This window comes from Oncorhynchus mykiss, chromosome 5 (genome assembly GCF_057628025.1).
Source record: "Oncorhynchus mykiss isolate SJ-2025 chromosome 5, ASM5762802v1, whole genome shotgun sequence".
In the NCBI taxonomy this organism is placed as follows: domain Eukaryota; kingdom Metazoa; phylum Chordata; class Actinopteri; order Salmoniformes; family Salmonidae; genus Oncorhynchus; species Oncorhynchus mykiss.
Genome location: NC_143026.1, coordinates 84,821,871 through 84,833,169, shown reverse-complemented (window position 1 = coordinate 84,833,169; position 11,299 = coordinate 84,821,871).

Sequence of the window (11,299 nt, the reverse complement as noted above, 5' to 3'; positions counted from 1 at the left end):
CTACATGCAGTCTATTAGCTTCCAGAATGTAAGTAGGTATATCTAGCTGTCCGATAACACATTCTGATTGTGTTACCCCTCCCAAAAAATGTAATAAATTGTCACGACTTCCGCCGAAATCGGTCCCTCTCCTTGTTCGGACGGCGTTCGGCGGTTGACGAACTCCTCAATGCTGTAGGAGTTCCACCATCTTCGTCCGGATCACCCTGCGCCTCGCCTTCTGGGTCGTCCCCGAGGCCGGTGTCGCCGTGTGTCAAGGGGGATTACTGTCACGACTTCCGCTGAAGTCGGTCCCTCTCCCTGTTCGGGCGGCGTTCGGCAGTCTACGTCACCGGTCTTCTAGCCATCGCCGATCCACCTTCCATTTGTTTTGTCTTGTTTTCCCACACACCTGGTTTCAATTCCATCATGAAATGTTGTGTATTTAACCCTCTGTTTCCCCCCATGTCCTTGTCCGGTATTGTTTATTGTAGTGCTTGTGCACGTTATGCTGGTGTGTCCCGGGTTTTGTCCAGTATTGTTTATTGTAGTGCTTGTACACGTTATGCTGGTGTGTACCGGGTTTTGATTACCCATTTATTTATTATTCTGTTTACGGTGGTTTTGTTTAGTAAACTGCACCGTTGTAAATCAGTTTTTGCTGTCTGCGCCTGACTTCTCTGCCGCCAGTACGCACCCCCTACATAAAAATCCTATTAACAACTGCAAACATTTCTCATTGCAGGAAATTTGCTGTAAAACTGCTAATTTTCCTCTCCGCCCCATGGCAAAATAAGTAGAATTGCACAAGTTAACACCAAAACTTAAACATTTCCATTAAAGTTGTCATAAAATGTAAAAATCTTCTTTCCGCCCCATGGGAAAATGTGTAGAATTGCAGCAAGCTAGCTTTAAAACTATAACATATTCTTTACATCCCATTGCAAAATGTGTAGAATTAACTTAAAATTGCTCTCTGCAGTGAGTTCTGATATTTTGTTCCCATCCCCATCAGTTGCACAAAAACTGTTCAAAACAGAATAGTTTTTTATTTCTTAATCAGCTTTAGGTTTACAGGCTTTTATTTGAAATGGTTCGGGAATTGGTAATGTCAATGTTTTAAAGTGATAATATTCACTCACAGCATGTTTACTGTTTTGCACTTTGACATTGAGAACAGACAATTATTTATCCAAACTCATGAAAATATATGAAGTGTGGTCTAACACTAATTAGGGATATCCAATTAGCAGTACCTTGTAAGCCTTAAATTCAATCAAGCTTGAAGGCAGCAGGGAGGAGACCACAATTAGCCCACATTAACATTGCAGACTTTTATCCAACCTGCCTCGGATTCTGATTAGTTAATTTAAACTCATAACACCCCCCCCCCCCCACACACACAATTCTGCAATTCTGCACATTTTGCCATAGGGCGTAGAGAACATTTTGTCATTTTAAAGCAAGTTTGCTGAGAGAATATTTAGCCATTTTTTAGCTAATTTCATGCAATTATACAAATGTTGCCATAGGGTGGAGGCAAATGTTTGCAGCTTTTAATATGGTAACTGATGATCAATGGGCCCCTATACTAACTTACCAATCTAAAAATCTTTAGCTGACATTGGCAAATTGTGAGTGCTGATGCACAACCAAATTTCGAAATTGCACCCCTTGTGTATTCTATTATTCTTACTCTCAACTGTAAGTTGAGACACCGACTGAGTTCCACAAAAAAATAAAATAATATACTGTATATACATTCAAATATTTTTGTATTTGTCCGTTGACCTGTACATGATTTACATTGAAAGTCTAAAACACACTACTGCATTATCAATCTAATCTTCCCTTCTTCATCAAGTTCAAGCTAGGACTACAAAACATGGTTTGAGACCTTGATATGTAGGCTATTAATGGTACAGTGCCTTGCGAAAGTATTCGGCCCCCTTGAACTTTGCGACCTTTTGCCACATTTCAGGCTTCAAACATAAAGATATAAAACTGTATTTTTTTGTGAAGAATCAACAACAAGTGGGACACAATCATGAAGTGGAACGACATTTATTGGATATTTCAAACTTTTTTAACAAATCAAAAACTGAAAAATTGGGCGTGCAAAATTATTCAGCCCCTTTACTTTCAGTGCAGCAAACTCTCTCCAGAAGTTCAGTGAGGATCTCTGAATGATCCAATGTTGACCTAAATGACTAATGATGATAAATAAAATCCACCTGTGTGTAATCAAGTCTCAGAATAAATGCACCTGCACTCTGATAGTCTCAGAGGTCCGTTAAAAGTGCAGAGAGCATCATGAAGAACAAGGAACACACCAGGCAGGTCCGAGATACTGTTGTGAAGAAGTTTAAAGCCGGATTTGGATACAAAAAGATTTCCCAAGCTTTAAACATCCCAAGGAGCACTGTGCAAGCGATAATATTGAAATGGAAGGAGTATCAGACCACTGTAATTCTACCAAGACCTGGCTGTCCCTCTAAACTTTCAGCTCATACAAGGAGAAGACTGATCAGAGATGCAGCCAAGAGGCCCATGATCACTCTGGATGAATTGCAGAGATCTACAGCTGAGGTGGGATACTCTGTCCATAGGACAACAATCAGTCGTATATTGCACAAATCTGGCCTTTATGGAAGAGTGGCAAGAAGAAAGCCATTTCTTAAAGATATCCATAAAAAGTGTCATTTAAAGTTTGCCACAAGCCACCTGGGAGACACACCAAACATGTGGAAGAAGGTGCTCTGGTCAGATGAAACCAAAATTGAACTTTTTGGCAACAATGCAAAACGTTATGTTTGGCGTAAAAGCAACACAGTTGAACACACCATCCACACTGTCAAACATGGTGGTGGCAGCATCATGGTTTGGGCCTGCTTTTCTTCAGCAGGGACAGGGAAGATGGTTAAAATTGATGGGAAGATGGATGGAGCCAAATACAGGACCATTCTGGAAGAAAACCTGATGGAGTCTGCAAAAGACCTGAAACTGGGACGGAGATTTGTCTTCCAACAAGACAATGATCCAAAACATAAAGCAAAATCTACAATGGAATGGTTCAAAATAAACATATCCAGGTGTTAGAATGGCCAAGTCAAAGTCCAGACCTGAATCCAATTGAGAATCTGTGGAATGAACTGAAAACTGCTGTTCACAAATGCTCTCCATCCAACCTCACTGTGCTCGAGCTGTTTTGCAAGGAGGAATGGGAAAGAATTTCAGTCTCTCGATGTGCAAAACTGATAGAGACATACCCCAAGCGACTTACAGCTGTAATCGCAGCAAAAGGTGGCGCTACATGTATTAACTTAAGGGGGCTGAATAATTTTGCACGCCCAATTTTTCAGTTTTTGATTTGTTAAAAAAGTTTTAAATATCCAATAAATGTCGTTCCACTTCATGATTGTGTCCCACTTGTTGTTGATTCTTCACAAAAAAATACAGTTTTATATCTTTATGTTTGAAGCCTGAAATGTGGCAAAAGGTCGCAAAGTTCAAGGGGGCCGAATACTTTCGCAAGGCACTGTATATGCAGTGTCATTACATAATTGTATTAGTACTACTATCATTTCATAAGTGTGTTTTCTCCATCTGTAGCCCTTTCAGTTTTATGGTGTGATGAAAGAATTACACTTTGGTTTTCGCTATTTCCTTTCAATTTGTGTCAGACAACCAGGTGAAGATGTTTCTAATAATCAATGACTTAGTTGATCAATCAAGTACAAGGGAGGAGAGAAAACCTGCAGACACTTGGCCCTCCAGGAATTGAGTTTGACACCCCTGCAAAATGCTGTGCCTCATCGAAGTGTTGCACAGTCCAGGCTGGGTTCCACCCTTGGGGGAGAGGAGAAGGTGAAACTCTGCAGCAGGGAGGTGAAGAACAGGAAAAGTTACATCGTAGCCAGCTGCTCCCTAGGACACACCCTCTTAGCTGAGGGGAGAATCAATCACAGAACACCTTTCTCTAACTCTCAGTGTAAAGTATAGAACAGTAACTATGCTAGCACTAACATACTCTAGCTATAGAGACAAGTCAATGATTCAACTTCAGTTAAACCGAGTCAAGTATTACTATGTAAGGAGGATGAGTTGTACATGTGCTATTTCCTGTAGGGCAGCATCATTTGGCACCAATCTGGGGTCAAATGACATGGAAGAGATGTAGTACCATATTACATAAAGAGAACGGTAGGATAAATGTAGCACAGTATTACCTAAAGAGAATGGAAGGAATGCGTCTCTCTTCCTGAACTTACCCTCCTGATCCAGGAAGTGTGCAGGGTTGAAGGTGTGAGGGGTCTTCTACTCTGACTCATCCAACAGGACAGACTGGAGGGTACCTAACACCATGGTGTTCTGAGGGGACAACAAAACAGACATGATCTCATCAACTCACTGTTTTATTTATTAGATACAACTAGTACACAGTGTACACAGTGTTATGGCAACAAAGATTTATGTATAGTTGAAATTGTAAGGGATAAACGCAGACATTCTGTACAGTACCTAGGAAATGATGGGCAACGCTCCCGAGTCCACTTGCGATGTTCATTTTTCCAAGGTAATGTAAATTACGGATGTGTTTATCCAACTTATACCACAGTTGTCAAAGAAAACAATACTCAAGCACAAATTTACTGGTATGTTTAGGTGCGTATTGTGTCATGATTTCAAAGTGTCCTGATATCTTTTCCAACTGTCCTGATATCTTTCCCAACTGTCCAACTGTCTTGTTATCTGTTTTTAATGGCCATTCTAGAATGCCCTTTTAGCCAATCAGAAACGAGTATTCAACAACGCTGTGGTATCTAACTCTTTTTCGAATGTTGTTATGGGCACAGTCAAACAACGGAAGTGATGGATTCGACGGATGGATTTGCTAAACTGCAGCACTCCATTGGCAAACTTGCCAGAGTAAATTATTTGAAAGAGTCAATTTATAAAGTCATGTAAACAAGTGTAAGTGTATATGTGTAATTTTATTTTTTATTTGATTCATGTTCGCTAACATTAGCTAGACCTACTAACTTAGTAGGCTAGTTCTGTTGTGCTAATAATGTTAGTTGTGTTGTGGTAGAGTTCATTAAGGCCCAGGTCATCCACCAAGCCAATAACTATTGCCTAATGATACATGTAATGATAAAATATAGGCTACATAACTATACAACTTTGTTGAGCATCCACACTAGAGGAAAGTTGATAGTTTATTGTTTTACAGTTCTACATTCCTACACCTGTCAATCAACTGATCAATGCAACCTACTTCTGCCTATGAATAATGTGGTAACAGAAGACCATTCATGAGGTTTCTAACACACAGATACTGATTCAAACCATTCAGTGCTTTCAGGATGTGTTCATTGTCATAGTGACAACTGTAAATAATACTTCAATATAAATGTAGGTCTAATGAAAAATAATGTAGTAACTTGTATTTAAATGTAGCAATTCAACAACAAACACTGCTTGACCTTTACATATTTTACAGCATGTCATGGCCTCATTGCTCAAATGGTTTGCAAGTGATTGCCATTGGTCTAATGGTTGTCAGTTCTTTTGGGTCTTATTTTTCACTGTGATCATCCCTGTATGTCCTGTGCAACTATTTGCAATGCATCAGTGCAACATGCATTTTCTATGCTGTAGGCCTGTTTAACCTTCAGCAATTAGCAAGAGCAAGCCAACTTCTTTCCCCGGATAGACTGGTAGACCTAGTATAAATAAACGTTATTTAGCTTTGTAGCCTATAGATTTTCCTGCGATTTCACGAGAAGTGGATTGGCCTATAGCCGAGAGGCTTGCATAGCCTATAGCCTGTTGTGCAAGGGAACAGATGAGAGAGGCTAGTGATCTGTAGCCGAAGTAAGAAGCTAAATATTAGCTAGATATTAGGCCATTCGTTAGCTAAATATTAGGGTTATAAGCTAAATATTTACCTGTCAAAGTTCAAGAAAAATAAGATAATAAGATTATCAAATGGCAGATCTGTGGTGCGTTTCTCCAGGCTGCGCTCAGTGGTCCCCAGTCACGTACAGTTCCACAGTATGGATTAGGCCTACGTTTTTAGACAATACAATTATTTTACAATAGGCTACAACAACAGAGTGCAATGAGGAGTGAGTTATTGTTGTCAAGAGAATACGCAATTATTGTCCATGGGCTGTACACTTCAGTGATGCAGGCTAATTTGAATAACCACTCACATGTCCTGTTTTGTTTCATGCCGACATAACTGCATGCCAACAGCCTAGGCCTGATTATGCAACCATTTGGACCCGTTTAGGTCTATTCTAGACCGTTTAGAAGGTCCAGAAAGTTACATTAGCAGGACAATCACATGGTGTAGGCTTATTTTGTCAGAATGTCATCTGGTATTAAGATACAGTAGGCCTACAATTGAAAATAGGGGTTTCACCTTTCCTACACTATTTCACATTCAGCAAGCAAGAGCAAGCGTGCACCTCTCTTCCAATAGGCTATTAGCAAGCTAAATAAAATGTGTAATTGCGCAACAGAGCAATGAAGACAGACAGGCTCGAGATGTAGCCTGTATCCGAAATTAGAAGCGTAGGCTAAGCATATTAGCCCATCATTCATAAACTCAGTGCTAGGCTTAATACTGGAGTAACTATATCCAGTCAATTTACACAGCGGGAAAAAAGTTAACGGTTAATCAGATAACAAAACAGTATGTACAGTAGCCTACACTATATGCGCCGCGGATGCTGCCCCGAGTGCGCTCCTTCACAGTCCCTGGGCATGCAACTCGAAAAGATCCATATTGTTTAAGTTTTTTAGGGACAGGAAATGAGTCCTGCCTAGGCTACAACAACACAATGCAATTAAGAACGGTTTTTTTTTAAGTGAGTGCAAAACTCTCCCTTAGAGAAAAAATGTGCAGAGTGCTGTATGACTGCACTATGCTGCAAATACTGCGTCCAAAATACCAGTTTTTTTTTACTGCAGTAATGCAGTTACAGCTGAGTATAACAACAGTTCAGCTGCAATACACTGCAGTTAATCTGCAGTTACTGCGTCCATACTACCACAATACCACAGTCCATAATACCACAGTCGACAGCAATCTTTTTTTGTAAGGGCTAGCCTAGGCAGTAAACTGCAGTGAATTGCGTATGTCAATTGAAGCTCAAAAGCCTGGTGTTTTGAACATATATTAATTTCAAAATAAGTGCATCTAGGTTGCCTAATTGGGCAACCATTTGGATCAGTTATGGGGGTTTTCTCAGCAGTTTAGCCTACAAGGACCCGGCACATTAGCAGGACAGTAATATGGTGTATTTTGTCATGATGTATTAGCTAACAGAAACATGCCAATGCGGGGATTTCTATGACAATGCACCAGCGTGGAGTAAATTCTATTCATAGTTTCCACGTTTGGCTTCCATGTTTTCAAAGCGTTTGACAATGAGGTGGATAAGTAAGGGATTAATGCTGATGTTCTGTACATTACCTTGGACATCATGGATGACCCAGATGAGTTCCTTTTTCCAAGGTAATGCACAGAACAGAGGTATTTATCCCTGTAATCATCTAAAGGAAACCCGATACCGGGCCAAAAAATGTAATGAAGTGAGTTGGACATTTCCACATCAAAGGTACAGTATATGGATAAAACCCTGCGAATTTGCTTCCACTCGTTCTGTGGCCCTTGTTAAGGTCAATGGCATCTGTCAACGGCATCATGAACCTTATCAAGTACCAGGACATTTCAGCCACAAAAATGGTTGCCTCTGCCATGACATTGACACTTGTCCACAAGCAGATCTTCCAGCAATACAATAACCCCAAGCACACATCAAAATCCACAAAGAAATGGTTAGATGACCACAAAATCAATATTTGTAATGGCATCTCAGTCTCTGAACATGAACCCCATTGAAAACCTGTGGTTTGAATTGAAGAGGGCAGTCCATAAGCACAGACAAAGGATATCAAGTATCTGGAAAGATTCTATATGGAGGAATGGTTTAGGATCTCTTCCAATGTCTCATAAAACATTTTAGAAAAAGGCTCAGTGTCGTTATCCTCACAAGGGAAGGGTGCTGGAGTATTGAAAACTGGGGATCCAATCATTTTGACCCCTATCTTAAAAAATATATTACTTGTTAAACCAAATCTCTTTCTCTGAGAAATGTAATTAGTATAAAATAATAACATTTGTCACTTTTTTTTTGCATGCAATACAGCTCAGGTCTGATGTGATTAATAAGGAGCATCCAGATGTTGCACTTGATGAATTTATGAAATTGCTTCTTCCAATTATTGATAAAAATGTCCCTGTTAAGAAACTGACTGTTAGAACTGTTAAGGCTCCATGGATTGATGAGAAATTGAAAAACTGCATGGTTGAAAGAAATGGGGCAAAATGAGTGGCTAATAAGTCTGACTTCACATCTGGCTGGCTGACTTACTGCAAGTTGAGAAATGATGTGACTAAACTCAAACAAAAAAAAGAAGAATCTGTTTTATGAAGCCAAGATAAAAAAAACTATGGAGTACTTTAAATTAAATTATGGGCAGAAAGACAAATTCAACTCCATCTTTCATCGAATCAGATGGCTTATTAATCACAAAACCATTTGATGCTGCCAGTTATTTTTATGATTACTTCATTGGCAAAGTGGGCAAAATTAGGCAGGAAATGCCAACAATAAACAGTGAGCCATCGTACTCATGCAGAAAAATAAAATAAAATATGAAAGAAAATCATTGTAAGTTTGAATTTTGTAAAGTTAGTGTGGGAGAGGTGGGGAAATTATTATTATTAATCAATAATGAGAACCCTCCTGGCATTGACAACTTAGATGGAGAGCATCTGAGGATGGTAGCTGACTATAGCCACTCCGATATGTCATACAGTATCTTTAATCTGAGCCCAGAGGAAAGTCTTTGTCCTCCGGCCTGGAGGGAAGCCAAAGTCATTCCGTTACCCAAGAGTGGTAAAGCGGCCTTTACCGGTTCTAACAGCAGACCTATCAGATTGCTGCCAGCTCATAGCAAACTGTTGAAAAAAAATCATTTGACCAAATACTGTACAATGATATTTCACTGTAAACAAATTAACAAAAGACTTTCAGCATGCTTATAGAAAAGGGTACTCAACATGTACGGCACTGACAGAAATGACTGATGATTGGTTGAAATACATTGATAATAAGAAGATTGTGGGAGCTGTACTAAAAGATTTCAGTGCAGCCTTTGATATTATTGACCATAATCTGTTGTTGAGAAGACGTACGCCACCGGTCAAAAGCTTTAGTACACCTACTCATTCAATAGTTTTTTCTTTATTTTTACTATTTTCTACATTGTAGAATAATAGGGAAGACATCAAAACTATGAAATAACACTATTAAATAACACTAACACTGTTATAAAACACTTTTGCAATTATGTTAGCACAGCTGAAGACTGATGTCCTGATTAAAGAAGCAATAAATTGGCCTTCTTTAGACTAGTTGAGAATCTGGAGCATCAGCATTTCTTCTCTTTCTTCTCAAACTCGTCAGTCTATTCTTGTTCTGAGAAATGTATGTTTGAAATTAAGGTGTGAATTTGCCAAGAAGCTGAAGATCTCGTACAACGCTGTGTACTACTCCCTTCTCGCATGGAATTGCCTTCATTTCTCAGAACAAGAACAGACTGACGAGTTTCAGAAGAAAGTTATTTGTTTCTGGCCATTTTGAGCCTTGGATTAGCTAACACAACGTTCCATTGGAACATAGGAGTGATGGTTGCTGATAGTACGCCTATGTGGATGTTCCATAAAAAATCTGCCGTTCCCAGCTACAATAGTCATTTACAACATTAACGATGTCTATACTGTATTTCTGATCAATTTGATGTTATTTTAATGGACAAAAATGTGCTTTTCTTTCAGAAACAAGGACATTTCTAAGTGACCCCAAACTTTTGAATGGTAGTGTAACTCAGAGGGTTTTCTTTAATGGAAGCTACTCTAATGTCAAACATGTCAAGTGTGGTGCACCACGAGGCAGTTCTCTAGGCGCTCTACTCTTTTCTATTTTTACCAATGACCTGCCACTGGTTTTAAATAAAGCATGTGTGTCCATGTATGCTGATGATTCAATCATATACACATCAGCAACCGCAGCTAATGTAGTCACTGAAATCCTTAACAAAGAGTTGCAGTCTGTTTTGGAATGGGTGGCCAGTAATAAACTGGTCCTGAACATATCTAAAACTAAGAGGATTGTATGTGGTACAAATCATCCCTTAAGTTCTAGACCTCAGCTGAATCTGGTAATGAGTGGTGTGGCTGTTGAACAAGTTGAGGAGACTAAATTACTTGGGGTTACTTTAGATTGTAAACTGTCATGTAGAAAAATATAGATTCAATGGTTGTAAAGATGGGGAGTAGTCTGTCCGTAATAAAGAGATGCTCTGCTTTTTTGACACTACATTCCACAAAGTAAGTCCTGCAGACTCTAGTTTTATCTTATCTTGATTATTGTCCAGTCATAGGGTCAAGTGATGCAAATAAATATCTAGTTATGCTGCACGTCTTGCTTGTCAATGTAATGAGAATGCTAATGTTAATATTATTCATGCCAGTCTTTCTTGGCTAAGAGTTGAGGAAAGACTGAATACATCACTTCTTGTTTTTATAAGAAACATTAAGGTGTTTGAAATTCACAATTGTTTGCATAGTCAACACACAGCACTGACACACACACTTATCCCACCAGACATGCCCCCATGGGACATTTCACAGTCCCCAGGTCCAGATTAAATTCAAGGGAAAGTACAGTATTATGTTGAGCCAAGAGTGCATGGAAGTCCCTTCCATCTTATGTAGCACAAGTGAACAGCAAACTGGTTTAAAAAACAAATAAAGCAACACCTCACTGTGTGACGATCTTCTTCCTCCTCTGACGAGGAGGAGTAGGAAGGATCAGAGGACCAAAGCGCAGCGTGGTAAGTGTTCATCATATATTTATTAAACCGAGAACACTAAACAAAATAACAAAGGAGAAACGAAACGGTTCTGAAAGGTGACATACACATAACAGAAAATAATCACCCACGAAACACAGGTGGAAAAAGGCTACCTAAGTATGATTCTCAATCAGAGACAACTAACGACACCTGCCTCTGATTGAGAACCATACCAGGCCATACGCAAAACACAACATAGAAAACGGAACATAGACAACCCACCCAACTCACGCCCTGACCATACTAAAACAAAAACATAACAAAAGAACTAAGGTCAGAACGTGACACACAACCTCTGCAGTCAGAATAAAAGCTAAGTTTATTG